The sequence below is a fragment of the Erinaceus europaeus genome, chromosome 4 (genome assembly GCF_950295315.1).
Source record: "Erinaceus europaeus chromosome 4, mEriEur2.1, whole genome shotgun sequence".
Taxonomy (NCBI): domain Eukaryota; kingdom Metazoa; phylum Chordata; class Mammalia; order Eulipotyphla; family Erinaceidae; genus Erinaceus; species Erinaceus europaeus.
Window position 1 is genome coordinate 133851775 of NC_080165.1, and position 22498 is coordinate 133874272.

A 22498-nucleotide genomic window follows, 5' to 3' on the forward strand; every position below is an offset into this window, starting at 1 on the left:
ACCAAATTATTGTGTTTTTAAAAACAGTACCAGAAAATTAACCCACAGCCTCAAAAGATACAATATCACTAAATGGCTTCCCCAATCCAGTTTTCTAGTCTTCATTTTTTTAAGCAAGTGAAAGACAGAGAGAAAAGAAACCATAGCCACTAGTCCACCATACATGGATCTTCCTAGGTGTTGTCTGTTGTTCCTAATAGTCAGGAAGTATACAGAGACTTCAGACCTACAGCCACAAAGACTCAATTATGCCAACCCTCTGACTGAGCTTAGAACCTCAGACAAAAGGTCAGGGAGACCCACACTTTGATTTCTGCCTTGTGAGACTTAGTGTAGAAAAATCAATCAAGCTCACTCAGACTTTTATAGAACTATAGGTTCTGTAGAACTATGAGTTGATTTCAACTAACAAGTGTATGATAATTTATGGCAGAAATAAGAAGCAAATACACAGGGAGTCCAGCAGTAGCACAGCAGGTTAAGCGCATGTGGCGCAAAGCACAAGGTCCTGCGTAAGGATCCTGGTTCAAGCCCCACCTGCAGGGGAGTCGCTTCACAGGTAGTGAAGCAGGTCTGCAGGTGTCTATCTTCTCTCCCCCTCTCTGTCTTCCCCTCCTCTCTCCATTTCTCTCTGTCCTATCCAAAAATGATGACATCAATAACAACTACAACAAGGGCAACAAAAGGGAATAAATTTTTTTAAAAATTTTTAAAAAGAAGCAAATACACTTACATCAGGATTTGTCTTAACTATTGTTAGGACATCCCTATCTATTGCATCATTATTTACAGTAAACAGACTAACAAGTGTATTAAGTGGAAACAAATACATTCAGCTAAGGAAACAAGAAAACTGTTTGAAGTCAAACCAGGTGAGCACAATTGTTAAAAGTAAAACTGATCAGATCTCTACATTTTTCCTTAAGTTACGATCTAAATCTTATAAGCATCATAACATCATAGTCAAAATTTCTTAAAGGACTAGTCTAAAGTCACTTTTGCTTTTTCTAATTATCATGAAAGCTACAAAACAATTTCTGTGTATGTAGTTTATCCATACACTCTGGCTGTATCAATAAAAGTAACTAAACAAATGAAAGCACATTAACAATCACTAAAATTAGGCAGCTCTTATTACGTTCTTAACTCTTCTTTAAACTACAACAATATCTACTTACAGAATGGCCCCAATTTCAGTCATTTCAGAACCACGATGACTAAAGATTGCAGAGCATGTGGTAAAGGAAGCAATATTTCCAAACAAGGCTTGGGGTGGAGAGAGAAAGAGGCAAGAGGAGGAGGATGAGCTCTGGAAGAACTAACAGCCTGTTGGTGGTTCTCTAGCTCTAGTCAGGCCTCCATGGGGGCAGAGAAACAAGTTCTATGGACTGGCTCATTGAGCTAATGGGCTGTTGGCACTTCTCTCCCAGGACAGTTGACGCTCCTTAGCAGGAAAAGAGTTTGCATATCCCTTGTGATAAACAGCGCCCTCAACTTTCTCTGCATGAATGGCTGCATTATGTGCAGATGTTCACTGTACTTCTACAAGCTCTCATGGATGAAAAGCGGCATCATTATGATGTGAGCTAACCAAAAGTGAAGCATGGCTCAATGCATCTGCAGGAAAGAAAAAAAAAACCTTTCTGATATAGATTGCAGAGGGATGGAACTAATAAAACTAATACTGATGACTCCTGGACAGACTATCAATTAATCTCAAAGCATGAAACTGAAAATTGAATTTCTCTCTCATCATTCTAGCTTTACAGATCTTTCACTCTGACTGCATATTTGTGGCATTTAAAAGATAGTGTAGATAATCCCATTAAAAATCATACAAGTGGGGGTCTGAGCAGTAGCACAGTGGGTTAAGCACACATGGCTCAAAGTGCAAGGACCGGCTTAAAGATCCCTGTTCGAGTCCCAGGCTCCCCAACTGTGGAAGGCTGGAGGGGTAGTTTCACAAGTGGTAAAGCAGGTCTGCAGGTGTCTATCTTTCTCTCCCCCTCTATGTCTTCCCCTCCTCTCACCATTTCTCTCTGTCCTATCCAACAACGACAGCAATAACAACAATAACAATAATGGCAATGATAAACAAGGGCAAAAAAAGGGAAAAAATAGCTTCCAGGAGCAGTGGACTCGAAGTGCAGGCACCGAACCCCAGCAATAACCCTGAAGGCCAAAAAAAAAAAAAAAAAAAAACCACACAAGTGCGGGTCAGGAGGTAACGCAGCAGGTTAAGCACACGTGGAGCAAAGAGCAAGGACCTGCATAAGGATCCCATTCGAACCCCCAGCTCCCCACCTGCAGGGGGGTTGCTCCACAAGCGGTAAAGTAGGTCTGCAGGTGTCTATCTTTCTCTGTACCTCCTCTGTCTTCCCCTCCTGTCTCGATTTCTCTCTGTCCTATCCAACAACAATAATTACAACAACAACAAGGGCAACAAAAGAGAAAAAAAAACTTCAAGAGCAGTGGATATGTAGTGCAGACACCCAGCCTCAGTGATAACCCTGGAGAGAAAAAAAAAAAAAAAAACAGTTTACCTGTTTCTCAGACCTTGAAGAACAATAGTAGTTATCGTTAGAGGCAGGAGGCCACAGGACTTTAATGTCAGAAGTGGTTCGGAACCATAGCCCTATTATCTTATAATCTTGGAAATCACTAATATATATATATATATATATATATATATATATATATATATATATATATATATATTTAAAAACCTCTCACAAAGGAGAATAATTGAAGCTGAATAGAAATTATCTCAAATATACACAAAATTCACTGATTTCACTCAGTCAGGAATGTCTTTTATATACAAAGTAACCAAGTTCCTGAATACCTTCCTGTGGTCAGAGACAAATGATAGATTCTGTATTTATCAAATGATAATTGGAGGAAGATAAGAAGTGAAGAGTGACATAGATACAAAAGAGAGAAAAGACAAGAGGGAGTTAAGGAGTGCTGGTAAAGTTCACATCTGCATAACGCACAGGAGATTTCAAAAAACTCCCTCACTAGAAGCCATGGAAGGATGATGCCTGTGGCTGTCATTTTTAGATCACTGTCTTAAGGAAACAAACTCAATAACAAAACACTGCAAATTCAACCAATTTAAAAAACAAGTGAATCAAGAGTCAGGTGGTAGTGCAGCGGGTTAAGCGCATGTGGCACAAAGCACAAGGACTGGCGTAAGGATCTGGGTTCAAGACCCCGGCTTCCCACCTGCAGGGGAGTCACTTCACAAGCGGTGAAGCAGGTCTGCAGGTGTCTTTCTCTCCCCCTCTCTGTCTTCCCCTCCTCTCTCCATTTCTCTCTGTCCTATCTAACAATGACAACATCGGTAATAACAATAACTACAACAACAATTAAAAAACAACAAGGGCAACAAAAGGGAAAATAAATAAATAAATATAAAATTTTTTAAAAAGTGAATGAAAATAAAACAAAAGACACCTGTCAAGGGATATATACAAGAAGTTAAGAAGTAGAAAAGGAAAGAAGAAAAAGTGAAGCCTATACCTAAAACAGACTTCCTAGCTTCTTCCAACATGAAGATCCCTAATCTCATTTGCCTTATTCTTACCTTAAGGTTCCTGGTTATTAAACAATTTTTTCTGCTGTATATCATAATGCTTTTCAGCCACCAAGCTGCAGATGCTAAAAATGATGCCAAACTAATTTCCCTGGGCCAATGTGTCCTAGAACCCCACCTCCCTAGAGCCTACCCCACTAGGGAAAGATAGACACAGGCTAGGGGTATGGATCAACCTATCAACGCCCATGTCCAGTGGAGAAACAGTTACAGAAGCCAGACCTCCCACCTCATGCACTCTATGAAGATCGTTGGTCCATACTCCCAGAGGGATAAAGAATAAGGAAGTTTCCAATAGAGGGGATGGAATACAGAACTCGGGTGATGGGAATTGCATAGAATTGTGCCGCTCTTACCCCACAAACTTGTCGATCATTATTAAATCACTACTAAAAAAAAAGAAAAGAAGAGGAGAGGAGAGGAGAGGAGAGGAGAGGAGAGGAGAGGAGAGGAGAGGAGAGGAGAGGAGAGGAGAGGAGAGGAGAGGAGAGGAGAGGAGAGGGGGAGGGAAGAGGAGAGGAGAGGAGAGGAGAGGAGAGGAGAGGAGAGGAGAGGAGAGGAGAGGAGAGGAGAGGAGAGGAGAGGAGAGGAGAGGAGAGGAGAGGAGAGGAGAGGAGAGGAGAGGGGGAGGGAAGAGGAGAGGAGAGGAGAGGAGAGGAGAGGAGAGGAGAGGAGAGGAGAGGAGAGGAGAGGAAAGAAAAGAAAACCTCACTGAATACTAGATCTCACGTAAAGGAAGATTTTTTTAAGTAATGAAAATAATTAGTTATATTAACTTAAATCTCTCTATATATACTACATTATAAAATTAACAGGAAAAGAGAATTAAAGGTAAAATATTTCCAACAAATATAAGCAAAGTGTAAGATCATTACTACAGATAAAGCACTTACAAAAATATCGATATTATGAGAGGAAAAGCTGATCAATGGACATTGAAATGAAAAATGGCCAGTAAAAGCACTTTCACAGGTCCTCCCCTAGATTGTGGGGATACGATTTGGTAGCTGGTGCTGAAAAAAATATCCTTGACTGCATTCTTGCCCTGGATCTGTGCCAATGGCAGCTGTCAGCTTGATGAGGCACAAAAAAAAAAATGGCCAGTAAATATATGCATAATACACTCCACTACTAACAAAATACTACGGTGTCCATCCAATAAGGAATTTGTAATGTTCCTTTTCAAAAAAAAAATAAAAACAACACCTGATCATCAAAGATACCAAGAACCAGCCAGACTGGAACGCATGTAAAATGGATCAAGTAACTAGCACAGTAAAAATTTAAAAAATAAATAAATAAAGATTAAAGAACATATGCAGAATGACCTCTTTGCCAATTTACCCTGGAACCACACCTCTCCAGAGCCCTGCCCTGCTCCACTAAAGAAAGATAGAAACAGGCTGGAGTTATGGATCGGCCTGCCAACACCCATGTCCAGTAGTGAAGCATTTACAGAAGTCAGAACTGCCACCTTCTGCACCCCAAAAATAACTTTGATCCATACTCCCAGTGGGGAAGAAATGACAGAGCTAAGAAGACCAGAGGGCTCGGAAATCCAAGTCCAACAGGACCCAGAGAGAGGAGAGGGGACGGGAGAGACATTTGGATGTAGTAGCAGGAGTAGATGTGACTTGGAAAGGAAAAGATGGGACCATAGGCGATAAAAAGGGGGGGGTGGCAAATATATAAAAATATGGACAGTTAGTTGTAGAAATAATAATTAACCCATATCTGCATCCTTAAGAGAACTGCTGTCGATTACAATGGAGGGACTGGGGGTTCAGAGCTCTGGGGGTGGGAATATTGTGGAGTTGTACCTCTTGTTATCTTTTAATTTTGTAAATCAAGATTAAATTACTAGCAAAAGAGAATTTTTTAAAAGAATATATATATATGCAGCAGGTTGTTAATATAACTCTATACTAGCATGGAAAACTATAACCGCTAAGGGACTGATTAAGCAATGGCTTAGATATTAAAAGTATTTTCAAATATTTCCTAGTTGCATGGGAATATCGTCATGATATGATTAGTAGGAAATCAAGATTAAAAAATACATCTTGTTGGGAGTCAGGCGGTAGCACAGCGGATTAAGCGCATTTTCTTTTTTCTTTTCTTTTTTTTTTTTTTTAACCAGCTCTGGCTTATAGTGCCACGAGGGACTGAATTTAGTTGGTTTTCTAACTAGAAAAAATTGAGACTCATCAAACTATTCACTTTATAAATGTATACACATTTTATATTTATAAGATAATACCATTAATCCTAACAATTTATCCCAGCAGAACCAGTAATAAAGTGGATGGATGAGACCCATGTCCCAATGACAACTCATTCAGAGATAGAAACTAACCCACCCAACTAGATCTGGGCCCCCTCTCACCACCCCTTCACAGAACCCTCTTCTATTAATAATACTAATAATTCATAAAAAGTAAAAATAATTCATCCTTCTTACCAACTTTCAGCCACCAAGTTGCAAACACAACTATGATTCCATCCTGACTCCTCCTGGCAAACAACCTCACCAATGTGTCCCCCTCCCCCCACCGAAGTCTCATCTCTCCAAAGCCCTACTGCACTAGGGAAAGATAGAAACAGCTAGGGGTATGAATTGACCTGTCAACTCCCATGTTTAGTGGAAAAGCAATTACAGAAGCCAGACCTTCCACTTTCTGCAGCCCATAAAGATTTTGGTCCTTACTCCCAGAGAGGGATAAATAATAGGAAAACTTCCAGTGGAGGGATGGGACAGGGAACTCTGGTGGTGGAAATTATATAGAATCATGCCCCTGTTATCTTGCAATCGTGTTAATCATTATTAAATCACTAATAAAAAATGTAAAGGAAGAACCAGTATGAGTAAACAAAACCCATACCTTCATCTACTTTACATGTTTTTTGATACCTGAGATAGGCTTCAGACACAGTAGTACCTGATCAAATTTAAAGAACCAATGAGCTGGCATGCGTACAATCACTCTATAAACTGCAAGTCGTGATCAAAATGCAACAAAGAGTAACTGGTGTGTTGCACTGAGCTGAACTATTTCATACAATAGAATGTCTGCCCTGTTTCTTTGGTAAATTTCGAAATTGGTGAAGCAGTATATATACTGCTTCAGTTATCTACCTCTCCAGATTCAAAGGAGGTCTCGAAACTTTACATCAGGCTCAACCTGACGCTGTTGACTGGCTATGGAAGAAGGGCAAACACTAGAAGAAGAAGTTATCTACCAGTTAGCTAGTGACTTCTATGTATCGTAAATGTATCACTGGGTGAACTGAAAACAGTCCACCAAGAAGAAACAGATATAATGCAATCTCAAATCCTAGACTCCTGTCCACAAGTATTCACAATTCCCAATGTTCTCCAAAAGTGATATAGAAGTTTCTTCTTCACATGTCCAATTATTTTCTAGAAACAAACAAAAACAAACAAAAACCCTGATTCCAAAGCTCAGGAATCAGAATTCTAATCCTGCACTGAAAATCCATAGAAGCATCTTGGGTAGAGACTCTTTAAAAATCCCATTAAGGTATTTATTCCAGTAGCCGGTCACCTTCTGCAAAAACACTATTAGTACATATTGCTTTACTTCACTCTACATATTAAAAAATAACTTCAAAATTTTATCTACATTCCTTAAAGAGGTAAATTTAGTTCGACATTTAATTTCATACACTTGTTCTCAATTTCAAGATGCTTAGCTTTAAAAAAATATTGTGTACTTATGGTCTCTCTAAATTATTTTAATTAAAAAAATAAATCTGTAGCTATTAAGAACAATGAGCCCACCTTATCTGACCCATCTTGGACAGAGCTAGAAGGAATTATGTTAAGTCAGCTAAGTCAGAAAGATAAAGATGAGTATGGGATGTCCCCACTCATCAACAGAAGTTGAGAAAGAAGAACAGAAAGGGAAACTGAAAGCAGGATCTGATTAAATCAAGAGCAGGGCACCAATGTGAAAACCCTGTGGTGAAGGGGAGGGTGGCCATTGGGCTTCCCAGCACGGCGGTGGGTGGGGGAGCGGGGGTGGGTGGTGGGGATGGGACACAGTCTTTTGGTGGTGGGAGTGGTGTTTATGTACAATCCTATTCAAGTGTAAACATATAAACCACTATTTAATTAATGAGAGGTGAAAAACTGATGATATGTCTAGAACTTCTTAAAACACAGACTGAGTCTTTTTAATACATAGGCTGTCTTTGATATGTTGTCTCTCCCAAAAGCCTAGACCAGGGAGAACAGAAGCAACCGGTAGCACAGCTATATACAAGATGCTGGGTATTATACCCCAAACCCTATCAAAGGGACTTTCCAAAGTTAACCCTAACACCAAATAATGTGATGATAACAATAACTATCCATTGTCTTCTTGAACCCTAAGACAACAGGAACCTCACATTTCCACTATAGAGCCTATATTTCCCCTAGTCCTGGAACCTTAGGGTGGGGCCCACTTTTCTCAATTGAGAGCATGCTGCTCTCAATTCAAATCAAATAATATTGCATCCGAGGATCGCAACCTAATCAACACAACGAGTGCCACCCCAGCATGCTTCACTTCAGACTGTGACCAGAGACTTCACGTGTGGAATGACAACCCTTCAGCTTCATCACTCGGGTGAGACCTTTCTTTCATAGTATTCTCTAATTCCATTCCAGGTGTTCCAGTCCCCAATAAAGTCCCCAAACCTAGATATAGTCCAGGTCCCCTGAGATAGAGCATAGGTTCACCTGTGCCCATAAACTAGGGGAAAAATATATACTTGAAAGCAGAAGTACACAAGAGCATGCAGGGAATACCCCCAACACTTCATTTGCACTATTCCAGTCTTTGGGTCCATGATTGTTCAACGATTTGTTTGGCTTTGTATGTCAACTCTCTTTTCAGCCACCAGGTTCCAGATGCCATCAGGATGCTGACCAGACTTCCCTGGACTGAAGACCCCACCAATGTGTCCTGGAGCTCCACTTCCTCAGAGCCCCACTCTACTAGGGAAAGAGAGAGACAGACTGGGAGTATGGATCGACCAGTCAACGCCCATGTTCAGCGGGGAAGCAATTACAGAAGCCAGACCTTCCACCCTCTGCAACCCACAATGACCCTGGGTCCATACTCCCAGAGAGATAGAGAATGGGAAGGCTATCAGGGGAGGGGGTGGGATGTGGAGATTGGGTTATGGGAATTGTGCGGAATATGTACCCCTCTTATTCTATGGTTTTGTTAATGTCTCCTTTCTTAAATAAATTTTAAAAAAATCAAAATAAATAAATAAATCATTTGTTATATCAGAAACCATTACTTAATCTCCATTTTTAAACTCCTATTGAATCAAAGATACTTCAGAATGTCTCAAAATTAGACTCCTGGGAGAAAAAAAAAACTGCTCAAAATAAAAACACATGACAATCAGGCCCAAACTTATTTTGAGCAGGAGGCTTTTTTTTCCTACAGACATGCCACTTCACATGCAGAAGATTCCCAAATGATCTGACAGGAGACAAGTGGGAAGCACGCCCCCCCCCCCACCACCACCACTGACAGTCTTTCAGAAAGCACTTTGCATGGTTTGACAGTACAGAAAAGGTCTCCCATTCAGGGACAGAAAAAGAAATGAAATGTGTTCAGCTAAAAATGGTACAGGATGCTGTTCCTGTAACTGTCTAGTGACACAAAGCTCTGATTTACCACAATGCGAGGCTGGAGATTCTGGGGCAAGGGGTTGGGTGGAAGGTGGGGTGAGTGACCTTAGATGGAAGATGACCTTCCTAACAGACGACCTGGGAGAGGTCACTGGCTACAAGTCATCTGAAACTTGACTCCATATCTGTATTTCCTGTTATAGAAATATGGTAAGTCCAAAATACACACTGAGATAGCTTTTTTTTCTGTAGTAAATTATATATTACATAAAATTTACCATATACACTATTATTTAAAAAATTATTAGTGATTTAATAATGATTAACAAGATTGTAAAATAACAGGGGTATAATTTCACACAGTTCCCACCACCAAAGTTCCTTGTCAAATCTCCTCTACTGGAAGCTTTTTTTATTCCTCTGGGATTATCAACCAAAATTTTTTTTGTTTGTTTTTTTATTTTTTGGTTTTTATTCTTTTATTGACAGCAGGGTTACTGCTGAGGCTCAGTGCAGGCACTACAATCCACTCCCTCCAGATTACTTTTTTCCACTTTTTTTTTCTTTCCTTTTTTATTAGGACACAGAAAAATGGAGAGAGATGGGGAGACAGAGAAGGAGAGAGAGATTGTGAATCTTCAACCCTACAGAAGGAAGTGGGGACTTGAACTGGGGTCCTTGCACATGGTAACATGTGTCCTCAGTCAGGTGTCCCAGTGCTTGGCACCCCAGGAACTGTTATGGGGAATCTGACACCCTCTGGCAGGTAACCATGGTTTCAGGGGTCAGAAATGACTGAGAGAGCTGGTGGGCTGCCAGGGTTCTTCTTCACAGGGAGCCCTCTAGGGGGATGGGGGGGGGTCACACAGATGGAAAGTAGCCAGCAATTTATGCCCATCCTGCCAAAGGCTCCTTCAGGCCTGTGCCACCTTGAAGGGGCCAATCAGCCCACCTCATTCCTGATCAGTCCCTCTCCATCCCTAAACAATCCTCCTCTACCCCAATCAATCCCTCGATACTCCTAGTCAGTCCCTCTCTGCCTTTAATCTCAGCCCACCCTGATAAATCCCACTCTACCCCTAATCTATCCCTGTGGAACACTAATCAATCCTCCTCCATCCCCTAATTTATCCCTACTTACCCATAGTCATTCCTCTCCGCCCCTAATCAAACTCTCTCCACCTTAATCAATCTCTGCCCACCCCTAATCAATCCCTCTGCACCATAATCAATTCCTCTCCACTCCTAATCAATCCCTCCCCACCCCTAATCAATCCCTCTTGCCCTTTCTTAATCAATCCCTCTCTACCCTAATCATTCCCCTCTCTACCCTTAATCATTCCCCCTCCACCCCTAATCAATCAATCTCCTCATACGGGGGTGGGGGGGTGTTTGCTAGCTTCACTAGCAGTGAGTCAGTGCTGCAGGCGTCTCTCTTACTTGCTCCCTTTCTATTTTCCCCTCTACTATCAACTTCTCTCTATCTTACAGAGAAAAAAGAAGGGGGGTGGGTAGTGGCACACCCAGTTAAGTGCAGAGAGTACTAAATTCAAGGAACCTTGCAAGGATGCCTGTTTGTACCCCCGGCTCCCCACCTTCAGGGGTGGCTTCACAAACCTCAGAGCAGGTCTGCAGGTGTCTATATTTCTCTCCCTATCTTACCCTCCCCTCTCAATTTCTCTCTGTCCTATTCAATAAAATGGGGGAAAATGGCTGCAAGGAGTAGTAGATTCATTGCATTGGCACCAATTCATAACATTACCAAGCTGCAGCAATAACCCTGGAGGCAAGAAGAAGGAGGAGGAGGAGGAGGAGGAGGAGGAGAAGGAGGAGGAGGAGGAAGAGGAGGAGGAGGAAGGAAGGAAGGAAGAAGAGGAGGAGGAGGAGGGGAGGGAGGGAAGGAAGGGAGGAAGGGAGGAAGGGAGAGAGAGAGGGAGGAAGGGAGAAGGCATAACCGCCAGGAGTCCTGGATTTGTCATGCAGGCACTAAGCCCCAGAAATAACCTTTGTGGTAAAACCAACAGTACATTTCTGTATTCTCTTCTGGCATTAAGTTCAATCAAAACTTGTTTATTTTTGCAAACTGAAACTCTGTAGCACTAGCTAGTTAACTCCCCTGGTTCCAGTCTGAATGTATTGATATGAATACGAGACCAACTTTACTCCACATTATGAAGCCACACTCTCTTCCTCAGTGAAAGCCATTCACTCAGACACATTGTTCAGTATCACAAGAGTTTGTGGTCAAGGGCAGCCGGTACTGCACCCAGTTTAATACACACTTTACCATGCTCAGGGACCAGGGTTCGTACCCCTCACACACACCCCACCTGCAAGGGGAAAGCTACACTAGCGGTGAAGCAGGTCTGCAGGTGTCTTTCTTTTTCTCTCCCTCTCTCTCTCTCTCTCTCTCTCTCTCTAATCTCAATTTCTTTCTGTCCTACCTGATAGAAAGAAAGATATTTTTTGACTCTCTCAAAAGCCTAGACCAAGTAGATTAGAAGCATCCAATAGCACAGCTATATACAAGATACTGGATACTGTACAGCAAACCATAACAAAAGGACTTTTCAAAGTTAACCCAATTACCAAATAATGTGATGATAACATTAACTATCGATTGTCTTTTTGAACCCTAAGACAGCATGAACCTCACATCTCCACTACAGAGCCCCTACTTCCCCCAGTCCTGGAACCCTTGGATAGGGCCCACTTTCCCGTATGCATCTCCCAATCCATACCAAATAATATTGCATCCGCCAATCACAACCTAACCAACGCAATGATTGCCACCTCAACATGCTTCACCTCAGACTGTGTCCAGAGACTTCATGTGTGGAATGACAACCCTTCAGCTTCATTACTCGAGTGAGACCTTTCCTTTCATAGTACACTCTAATTTCATCTCAGGTGGTTCACTTTCTAACAAAGTCCCATAACCTAGATATACACCAGTTTCTGTGAGAGAGAGCTTATGTTCACACGTATCCATAAACTACTGCAAAATATATACCTGAAAGCAGAAGTACACTAGAGTTTGCAGTGAGTACCTCCCTAACACTTCCTCTCCACTATTCCAAGCTTTGGGTCCATGATTGCTCAACAATTTGTTTGGCTTTGTATGTTAACTCTCTTTTCAATCACCAGGTTCCAGATGCCACCAGGATGCTGCCAGGCTTCCCTGGATTGAAGACCCCACCAATGTGTCCTGGAGCTCAGCTTCCCCAAAGACCCACCCTACTAGGGAAAGAGAGAGGCAGACTGGGAGTATGGACCAACCAGTCAACGCCCATGTTCAGCAGGGAAGCAATTACAGAAACCAGACCTTCTACCTTCTGCAACCCTCAATGACCCTGGGTCCATGCTCCCAGAGGGATAGAGAATGGGAAAACTATCAGGGGAGGGGGTGGGATATGGAGACTGGGTGGTGGGAATTGTGTGGAGTTGTACCCCTCCTACCTTATGGTTTTGTTAATTAATCCTTTCTTAAATAAAAAAAAAGGGAAAAGAAAGAAAGAAAGAAAGAAAGAAAGAAAGAAAGAAAGAAAGAAAGAAAGAAAGAAAGGGAGAAGAAGCCAGACCTTCCACCTTCTGTACCCCATAATGATCCTGGGTCCATACTCCCAGAGGGATAAAGAATAGGGAAGCTATCAAGGGAGGGGATTGAATATGGAGCTCTTGAGGTGGGAATAGTGTGGAAATGTACCCCTCTTATCCTATAGTCTTGTCAACATTTCCATTTTATTTTATTCTATTCTATTTTATTTTATTTTTACCTCTAGGGTTATTACTGGAGCTTGGTGTCTGCACTACGAATCCTCTGCTCCTGGAGGCTTTTTTTTCCCCTTTTGTTGCCCTTGTTGTTTATCATTGTTGTTATTATTGTTGTTTTTGCTATCATTGTTGTTGGATAGGACAGAGAGAAATCAAGAGAGGAATGGAAGATAGAGAGGGAGCAAAAAAGACATCTGCAGACCTGCTTCACCACCCATGAAGCAAACCCCCTGCAGGTGGGGAGCCAGGGGCTCGAACCGGGATCTTTATGCCAGTCTTTGCACTTGGTGCCATGTGTGCTTAACCCACTGTGCTACCTCCCAGCCCCCAATATTTCCATTTCATAATTTAAAAAATTTTTTAAAAGAAAGAGAGAAAGAACGAGCCACTAGGAGCAGTGGAAGATTCATCATGCATGCACTGAGCCCCAGCAATAATTCTGGTGGCAATAAAAATTAAATTTAAAAAATAACATAATCTACAGTCACATTTATTTCAATGACTAGGTACTTCTATCTCAGATACCAGTAAATATCACAGAAATACCAGCAAATATCACAGAAAGCCAGCAAAACTACTTTACTTGGATAATGTACTGTTTTGCCACATGTGCAAGCCTGGCTCAATCCCAGCCACCACTGCACTGAAGGAAGCTTTGGTACTGTGATCTCTTTCAATTCTTCTCTGCCAATATGTTAAAAAAAAAAAAAAAAAACAATCTTTTTTTTTAATAAAGGAATTCCTTTTTTAATTTCTTTATTGGAGGGTTAATGTTTTATAGTCGACAATATATACAATACTTGTACATTTCTCAGTTTTCCACATAACAATACAACCCCCACTAGGTCCTCTGCCATCATGCATGGAAAGAACTTTGATACTGCCAGTTACTCTCCAAATTAGCATCACATCAGCTGAGTTGCTGGGACTGGGAACTCTGTTCATTTAACTTAATCCCACTAAAACTCTTGGTGGGAATTTTGTCTCTCACTGTCTCTACCTCTCATTCTAAAAACAGAAAATGGTTGGTCTAGGAGGTGACTCAGGGTGAAGACACATGCATGAGATTCTGGGTTCTCCAGCAGCCATTATAAAAAGAAAGACATATTAAGAAAAAAGCTGAAGAAATTTTACAAACCATTTTTTCCCTAAGTGAAAGATTTGAAATTCACAATGAAATGAGTTAATAAATAGAAGCGCTATTCATGGTTCCTTTGAAGATATTTTTAAAACATATGGAGCATACAGTTTAGAATATGTACCTAGAGAGATTTTTTTTTTGGTTTTTATTTTTATTTATTTATTTATAAAAAGGAAACATTGACAAAACCATAGGTTAAGAAGGGTACAACTCCACACAATTCCCACCACCAGACCTCCATATCCCATCCCCTTCTTTACTCTTTCCTATTCTCTGTACTTACAGAGATATTTATAACACTCAGCTACAGGTATTCAGAGTTCCCAGACGCTCTGTGTGCTATTTGATGAGTATCTTGAGATATTTCTGGGGGTTGGGCGGTAGTGCAGCGGGTTAAGCGCACGTGGCGCTCAGCGCAAGGACCAATGTAGGGATCCTGGTTCAAGCCCCCCCGCTTCCCACCTGTAGGAGAGTCACTTCACAGACGGTGAAGCAGGTCTGCAGGTGTCTTTCTCTCCCCCCTCTGTCTTCCCCTCCTCTCTCCATTTCTCTCTGTCCTATCCAACGACATCAATAACAACAATAATAAAAATAACCACAACAACGATTAAAAAATAATAATAATGAGGGCAACAAAAAAGGGGGGAGAAGCTTCCAGGAGCAGTGGAATCATAGTGCACGCACCGAGCCCCAGCAATAACCCTAAAGGTCAAGGAGATATTTCAGTTTGAAATGCAAAACTTTTTTTTTAACCAAAGCACTGCATCTCTCTTTGTTCTTTACCTTCTGGTCGATTTATGTCCTTCCCAAGCCTCAAATTACCCGTCTGTAGAAAGGGAACAATTAATGCACACCAAGTTGTAGTGTTGTGAGGATGAGATGAACTAACATATTTAAAGCATGTGGCACAGAGTTGGGGTTGGCAAGTCTTGTCTGCACAAGACCAGATGGTAACTGTTTCCGGGGCTGCAGACCAGACGCTGTTTACATTAGCAGCTACTCAGCTCCGCCGCTGCAGCGCAAGAAGCCGCTGGAGGCAGCACACACGCCAACGGGCATGGCCGAACTCCAAACGTCACTTCTGGACGCTGAAATTTGAACTTCATGTGATTTTCACATAGGAGGAAATAATATATTTACCCCCCCCCCAATGATTTAAAAACAAAAATGAGTGGGGAGGAATGGTTTGGCAGTAGAGTACATGCCTTGTATATGTGAGGCCCTGAGTTCAACCCCCTGCAACATCTAAAAAATGACAAAACAAATTAAAAGCAAAAATGATTCTTAACTGTGAGCCACATCAGAACAGGAAGTGAGCCTACCTGGCAGCAGACCCTGAAAAATATTATTAGCATTGGCTTTAACATTAAAGATACTAACTGAATGGGACCGGGTGGTGGCGTACCTGTTGAACACACGTTACAGTGTACAAGGACCTGGGTTCCAGCCCCCGGTCCCCACCTGCAGAAGGAAAGCTTTGCAAGTGGTAAAGCAGGGCTGCAAGTATCTCTCTTTCTCTTTCCCTCTCTATCTCCCCTACCTTCTTGATTTCTATCTCTATCCAATAAATAAAGATAATTACAAAAAAATTACAAAAAAAAGATACTAACTGAAAGCAGAAGGAAGGAGACTGGCGGTGGTGCACCTGGTAGAGTGCATATATTATGATTCACAAGGACCCATGTTCAAGCCCCCAGCCCCCAACTACAGGGGAGGAAGCTTCACAAGTGTTCCTGCAGTACTGTGGGTATCTCTCTCTTTCCCTCGCTACCTCCTCTCCCCTTCTCAATTTCTCTCTATCAATAAATAAATAGATACTTTAAAAAACAGAAAATAGACAACTAGCTTATTGTCAAATAAACAGAAATATTTTTTGAATGAGAGATGGGGAAACAGAGAGGAGGAAGAGACCTGTTTCATTGCCTGTGAAGCGACCCCCCTGCAGGTGGGGAGCCAAGGGCTCGAACTGGGAACCTTACTCCAGTCCTTACACTTCGCGCCATGTGCATTTAACCTACTGCGCTATCACCCAACCCCAAGTAGACCCGTTTTTAAGCTTCACCGCTTGTGGAGCTTCTCCCCCTGCAGGTGGGAACTGTGGGCTTGAACCCAGGACCTTGTGCATAGCGGCATGTGCGCTCAACTGGTGCACCACAACCAAACCCCAAGTTTCTGGTGGGTTTTTTTTGTTTGTTTTTTTACTTATTATTTTATTTATTCATTTACTTTACCAGGGCACTGCCCAGCTCTGGTTTATGGTTGTACAAGGGGACTGAACCTGGGACTTTGCAGCCTCAGGCATGACTGTCTCTTTGCACAATCATTATGTTATCTACCCCCGCCCCAGAGCTTCTATTTCTTAAAGATGAAAGTTTCAGTGCTAAGCCAAATCTTCATTAAATATTGACTTTCCTTGTCCCTTCTCCTACGTTTTGCATTTCAAAGATACACACTCTAACAGAGGAGAAAATTAACAAGCAATACATGTTAAAAATGCACCACGTTGTTTTTAAGATTTTATGAGAACTATGGTGATTATCTGAGGGAGATGGGAGGGTGGAGACTCAGAACTTTAATGTGGAGTGTGGTGTGGAACTATATCCTGTAATCTTACAATCCTGTCATTCACTATTAATCACGAATGAAAAAAAATGCACCATGTTAGAGTCAAAATAACTTTCTCCCCTATAACTGATTTCTAAAAGGCATACCATATTAATGTGTAAAGAAGTTAGAAAATGGGGGCCCCAGGCAGTGGCGCACCTGGTTAATTAATCATATCACCAAGCACAAGGTCCCTGTCCCTGCAGGTATGGAGCAGGGGGTCTACTTCAGGAGAGATGAGACAGGACTGCAGGTGTCTCTCTTCCTCTCCTCCTCTCTGTCTCCCATCCTCTCTCAATTTCTGTCTGTCATATCTAATAAAAATAAAACAGGAGAAAAGAAGAAGGGGAGAAGGGAAGGAAGGGAGAGAGGGCGGGAGGGAGGGAGGAAGGAAGGAAGGAAGGAAGGAAGGGCCACTGAGAATGGTGGATTTGTAGTGCCTGCACCAAGCCCCAGCAACAGAAGGCAAAAAAAGAAGGAGGAGAAGAAAGAGGAGGCTGAGGAGAGAGAAAAGTTAATTTATTTAGAAAAAAAAAAAAACTTGAAATACACAGATCTAAAATATGTCTGACAAAACATATGTGGGTATTATAGTATATCGCATATTATTAATCCAAAATTTTATATTATCCTTAAAAGCAGATGCATAGAGCTGTGATTTTAAAAAGAAATCAATGCAATGTTAAAACCAGTACCAACAACCTAGACACCCATTAGGCTGCAGAGTTACGGAAGAGTTCTGTTTCCATAAAACAATACCTTGGCAAAGAACAAAAAGACAAAGCAGAGACAATGCAGACAATTACTCTGCAGACTGCCGTTATGAGAAAATAAAGAAGTCGTATGGATATCTAAGCACTGACTCATTGCCATCTTCTCTAGCAGAATTTAGAGAATGTGAAGTTTGTGGTCCGGGAGGTGGCGCAGTGATAAGGCTTTGGACTCTCAAGCATGAGGTCCTGAGTTCAATCCCTGGCAGCACATGTGCCAGAGTGATGTCTGGTTCTTTCTTTCTCCTCCTATCTTTCTCATTAATAAATAAATAAAATCTTAAAAAAAAAAAAGAAAGAAAATGTGAAGTTTTAGATAGTCTATAAAAATGAAACTTGATCAACCGTAATACATTTCATGTAGCCTATTATCCTTTTCATCGCTGCTAAGGAAACCTAGCCCTCTGTTAACAGTGGGAATGGAACATGCGCAGGGCTCGAAATAATGGCCGTGCTCCTTTGACGCTGTGAGCTGATGGGTTTCTCTCACGACCCTTCGCTTGAGCTGTCAACTTTCAGCCCTCCTCACCGTATTTCTTCCCTTCTGCTGCTGCATCGCCACTACATGTGGCAGTGCCACCAACCAGCCTTTCTAAAAGCAATCTTCGCCTTCCTCTTCTTGCCAGCTGTAAACGTTTAAGTGATTCTGCTCAGGGCCAGGCGGTGGTGCGCCTGGTTGAGTGCACACATTGCAGTGAGCAAGGGCGAGGGTTCATGCCCCGGGTCCCCACTTATAAGGGGAAAGTGTCACAAGTGGTAAAGCAGTGATGCAGGGGTCTCTCGCTCTCTCTCTCTCTCTCTCTCTCCCCAATCAATTTCTCTGTCTCCATCCTAAATAAATAAATATCAAAAATAAATAAATAAATTATTCTCTCGGTTTTCCGTGAGTAATCCCTTCCAGACTCGCCATTCCTCCAAGCATCATCTTTGTTTAAATAATGACCTTATCTTTATCTGCAGCATTAATTCTCTCATGTAGTCCAGGTCCATATTTTACTATTTCCATCCGAGTGATCTAGTTCTAGCCCAACACACTAAAAATATAACGAATACATTTCTTTCTAAGGCTTGGTGCCTGCACCGCAACTCCACCGCTCCTAGCAGTCTTTTTTCTTTCTTTCTTTCTTTCTTTCTTTCTTTCTTTCTTTCTTTCTTTCTTTCTTTTTTAATCAGTGGAACAGAGAGAATTTGAGAGGGGAGGGGAAGAAAAAAAAAAAGGAGAGAAAAATAGACACCTGCAGACTTGCTTCACCTTTAGTGCAGTGTCCCTGCTGTAGGTGTGAGCAGGAGTTCGAACCCCGGTCTTTACACATAGTACTATGTGCACTTAACCAGGAGCACCACCGCCTGGCCCCCATGAGTATATTTCTTTCCCCCTCTCTCAAACCTTTCTCCTTGGTTTCCTGCCTGAGTTAATAGCAACCCAAGCTGCATATCGCCCTGGATTAGGGGGACTTCTCTAGGCCTACAAGCAGACTGAAACTCACCTCTCCCTGTCCTATCCAGCGGCCTCTGTTGCATATTGTATTATACTTGCAACTGTTTTTACTGGGTGCTGAGTTTTGTTTCCAAATTTCACTTTATTGCTTAAAATCATCCAGGTTCCGTATTGCCTCAGGACAGTTCCAATCACCTTTGCAATCTTAAAAGAGGGCATCTTACCATACCTGTATTTCAGGCCTATCTTCCTTACTTCCTTGAATGCACTCTAACACAATCTGTTGAACTCCTTCATATCACGGTATAATTCAAATGTCACCACTGTGGGAAACCAAACTGTCTCCATATATCATTTATTTATTCTCTTAATTAAACTGTTCAGTTGACATACAATACTCCAAAATTATTTCTAGTCAGCCTTCACCACAGTATACTCTGATTATTTTTCCCATGGTATCTCTTTTTAAAACTTTAACGTAAAGTTAGAAGAGTTAAAAAACCAACACTGGAAGAACAAGTACCTGACAACTATATGGCAAGTAAACAGATGGAAATAGAAATCCTTTCTCTTTCAAATTTTCTTTTTTGTGTGCGTGCTGTTGAAACGTCAAAACTGTTAATATTAAGTAGTGAGACAGGTAGTTGTTGAATCTGTTAAAACACCTGAACATATAAAAGCTTAATGCCAGATATTTAAGACAATTTTTATCATTCTACAAGGTCATCAGACTCTCGAGAAATGGGAATAATTTCTTACTCTACTACTATTATTTTCTGTTGCCTCCAGGGTTATCACTGGAGCTGAGTACTGGCACTATGAATCCACCACTCCTAATGGCCATTTTTTCCTTTTTTTTTTCCCCGCCTTTCTATTTAAAATTTGACAGGACAGAGAAACACTGAGAGCAGAAAGGAGACGGAAAGAAAGATAGACACCTGCAGACCTGCTTCACTGCTTGTGAAGCGACCGGGGCTTGAACCTGCATCCCTGCATGTGGAAATGTGTGTTCTTTACTAGGTGAGTCACCGCTCACCTCCTCCCAAAGCATTTTCTAAAACTATCCACAATTAAGGGTGAAAATACAAACTGTATGATATACTAAATATAGCAAAAGAGGACACAAGACCATTACATATTGATGGCATCTGAAAATATAAGAAAATCTACAACAGTGTAGAAAACTAAAGGACAGAGAATAAAAGAAATAATAAAGGAGAATATAATTAATAGAGAATGCAACAATAGCTAATAGACATAGAAAATGTCAACTTTCCTCTCAAGGAAGTCCTGACTCAAGCATTAGCTTACAATATCACATAACAAGTTAGCTATTCTACTTTAATTAAAACATTCAACATTTATGAGGATAGCTATAATTATAGATGGCCTGTAACGTTTTTGTCACCAGAAATATAATAATAAGTGAATAAGTCTTAGTAATTCTCCAAATCAATTTTCCTCTCAAAACAAGTTTGTCATGTACTGTATCTGACAACTGTGTGACATGTTCCAATTGTTTTACTGAAACTTAAGATTTGCAAAATATGGAGTTATTCTGTCAGAAGGAGAAAAAAAAAAAAGCAAGTGGCAGTTTTCTTGTGGCCAAGATTTCTCTAATCTGACCATGAAAGTAAGAGATTTGAATAAATGTAATCTGTTGCCACTTCCGGCATGAATATGAATTAACGCCCCCTTGTGAGCATGAGGTGAAAATGCTAATTATAGCTAGAGCAGAAGGAAACCAGCATATTTCAACATGCTATTGTTAAAGGTTCAGGAAGTTTCTAGGCTGCAGTCCTTGATAACTTGAAAATCAGACTAGTAGAAATAGCTATACCACAGAAATTGGCAAATGTTGTACATCAGGGTTCTCACATTTCTCCCCTATGCCCACTTATTCCCCAAACCACTCTATCAACACACCATAGGATGGGGAAACCAAGGTTGGGAGAGATTACGGTACTTTTGCAAATCACGGAGCCAAAAAATGGTGGAAATAGACTTCAAGAACAGGCCTCTGGGTGCCCCGGTACATACTCTCACATATTCACTGTGCACTCCATCCATGCATGAGTGCACTGCAGTATTAAGAAAAGGGAGCAGAGACACAGGAGGTGGCTCAATAGGTAAGCTACATGTCTTATGCCCTTTGTTCCGTCACCAAAACCACATGGGAGCACCATGCACAGCATCCACAGAACTCCCTGGACGGTCAATCTATGCTTCATTACTTATCTTTATCTCTCTCTCCTTCTTGCTAAGTAAACATAGACTTGGGGCTCAAATATATCTCACCTAAAGCATATAAATTACTGTGCATAAGGTCCTCAATTTGACCCCCAGCATCCCACGGGGGCCTTGTGGATGGCGGCAGAATGGTAAAATACTGCTGCCATGCCTCCTTCTCCACTCGGTGGTTTCTCAGATGTGCTAGACACTGCCGCTCATTCCCAAGTATCACATTAGTAAAATGAAGAAGACTGAAAAAAACACTGAGCTAGAAGATGGGTCAAAGGTATCTCACAGTTGTGAGGCCATGGGTTAATTTTCCAGAAACACACACACACACAGAGAGAGAGAGAGAGAGAGAGAGAGCAGATTATTCTATCAGTTAGTGTCTCAGCTGTTCTTGCATGGCAGAGAAAGTGTTCTCTGCATTTTCCAGTGTTCCTTCTCAATTACCTTATACTCTGAAATACTTTTGTCTTTGACCACTCAGGAAGACCTGATGGCTAGCAGCTGACACCAGCTGGCGGCCCCTCCAGGAAAGTCCAGAATCCATCAGTGAGAGAGGATCGGTGGGTGCTAATGTCTTCCTTGCAAATTGTTGCCCTTTTCATGCATGCTTTGTTTGCAGAAAAAGAGAGCAGCATCTGCTCTCAGGGTGACCACATGATTATACAAAGCCCCATGGTTTTACATCAAAGAAAAGTGAATCTCAAAACCTTTTGTGTGTTTGCATGTGTGATGGTGTTCAAGGACCTGCATTTTTAAACAAGCAAAGAAGGGGTTATTTTAGAATGTAAACACACTGAAAGAGCTGCAGAACAATTGGAATTTTTAATAAGTGAAGGGAAAAAAATCTCACTGTCATATAAGACATTGCATTTGGGCTCTGTTTATCTGTATTAAAATATCAGAGGTATATTTCATAAGTCGTGTGATTTCCTCAAATACTCAGTAGTGAAGGATGGAGATTGTTATGTCAGATGGGAGAATGGAGTTCCTGCCTCTCTGGCATCTTTTTTACATGTGGGTATATGCTGGCTTGACAGCGGATTAATCCTGACTTCTACAGAAATATTACATATCCAGGTCAGAGGAGATAGCATAATGGTTATTCAAAAGATATTTATGCCTGAGGCTCTGAAGTTCCAGGTTCAATCCTTCCACACCACAACAAACCAGAGCTATGCAGTGCTCTGGTTTAAATGAAGAAGAAAAAGGAGGAGGAAAAGGAGAAGGGGAAGGGGGGGAAGGGGAACAAGGAGAAGAAGAAGGGGAAGGAGAAGGA

The 22498-nt window shown here is 41.5% G+C and overlaps 1 protein-coding gene and 1 non-coding gene across 2 annotated transcripts in view; one reads left to right on the plus strand and one right to left on the minus strand.

Annotated features, from left to right (window-relative positions):
- SLC35F1 (solute carrier family 35 member F1) overlaps positions 1–22498 on the minus strand; it is a 534044-nt gene that overhangs the window by 425340 nt on the left and 86206 nt on the right. The window lies entirely within an intron of this gene.
- LOC132538519 (small nucleolar RNA SNORA30/SNORA37 family) lies at positions 4556–4686 on the plus strand. The gene has a single exon (XR_009549872.1). It is a non-coding gene; the product is annotated as a small nucleolar RNA SNORA30/SNORA37 family (small nucleolar RNA).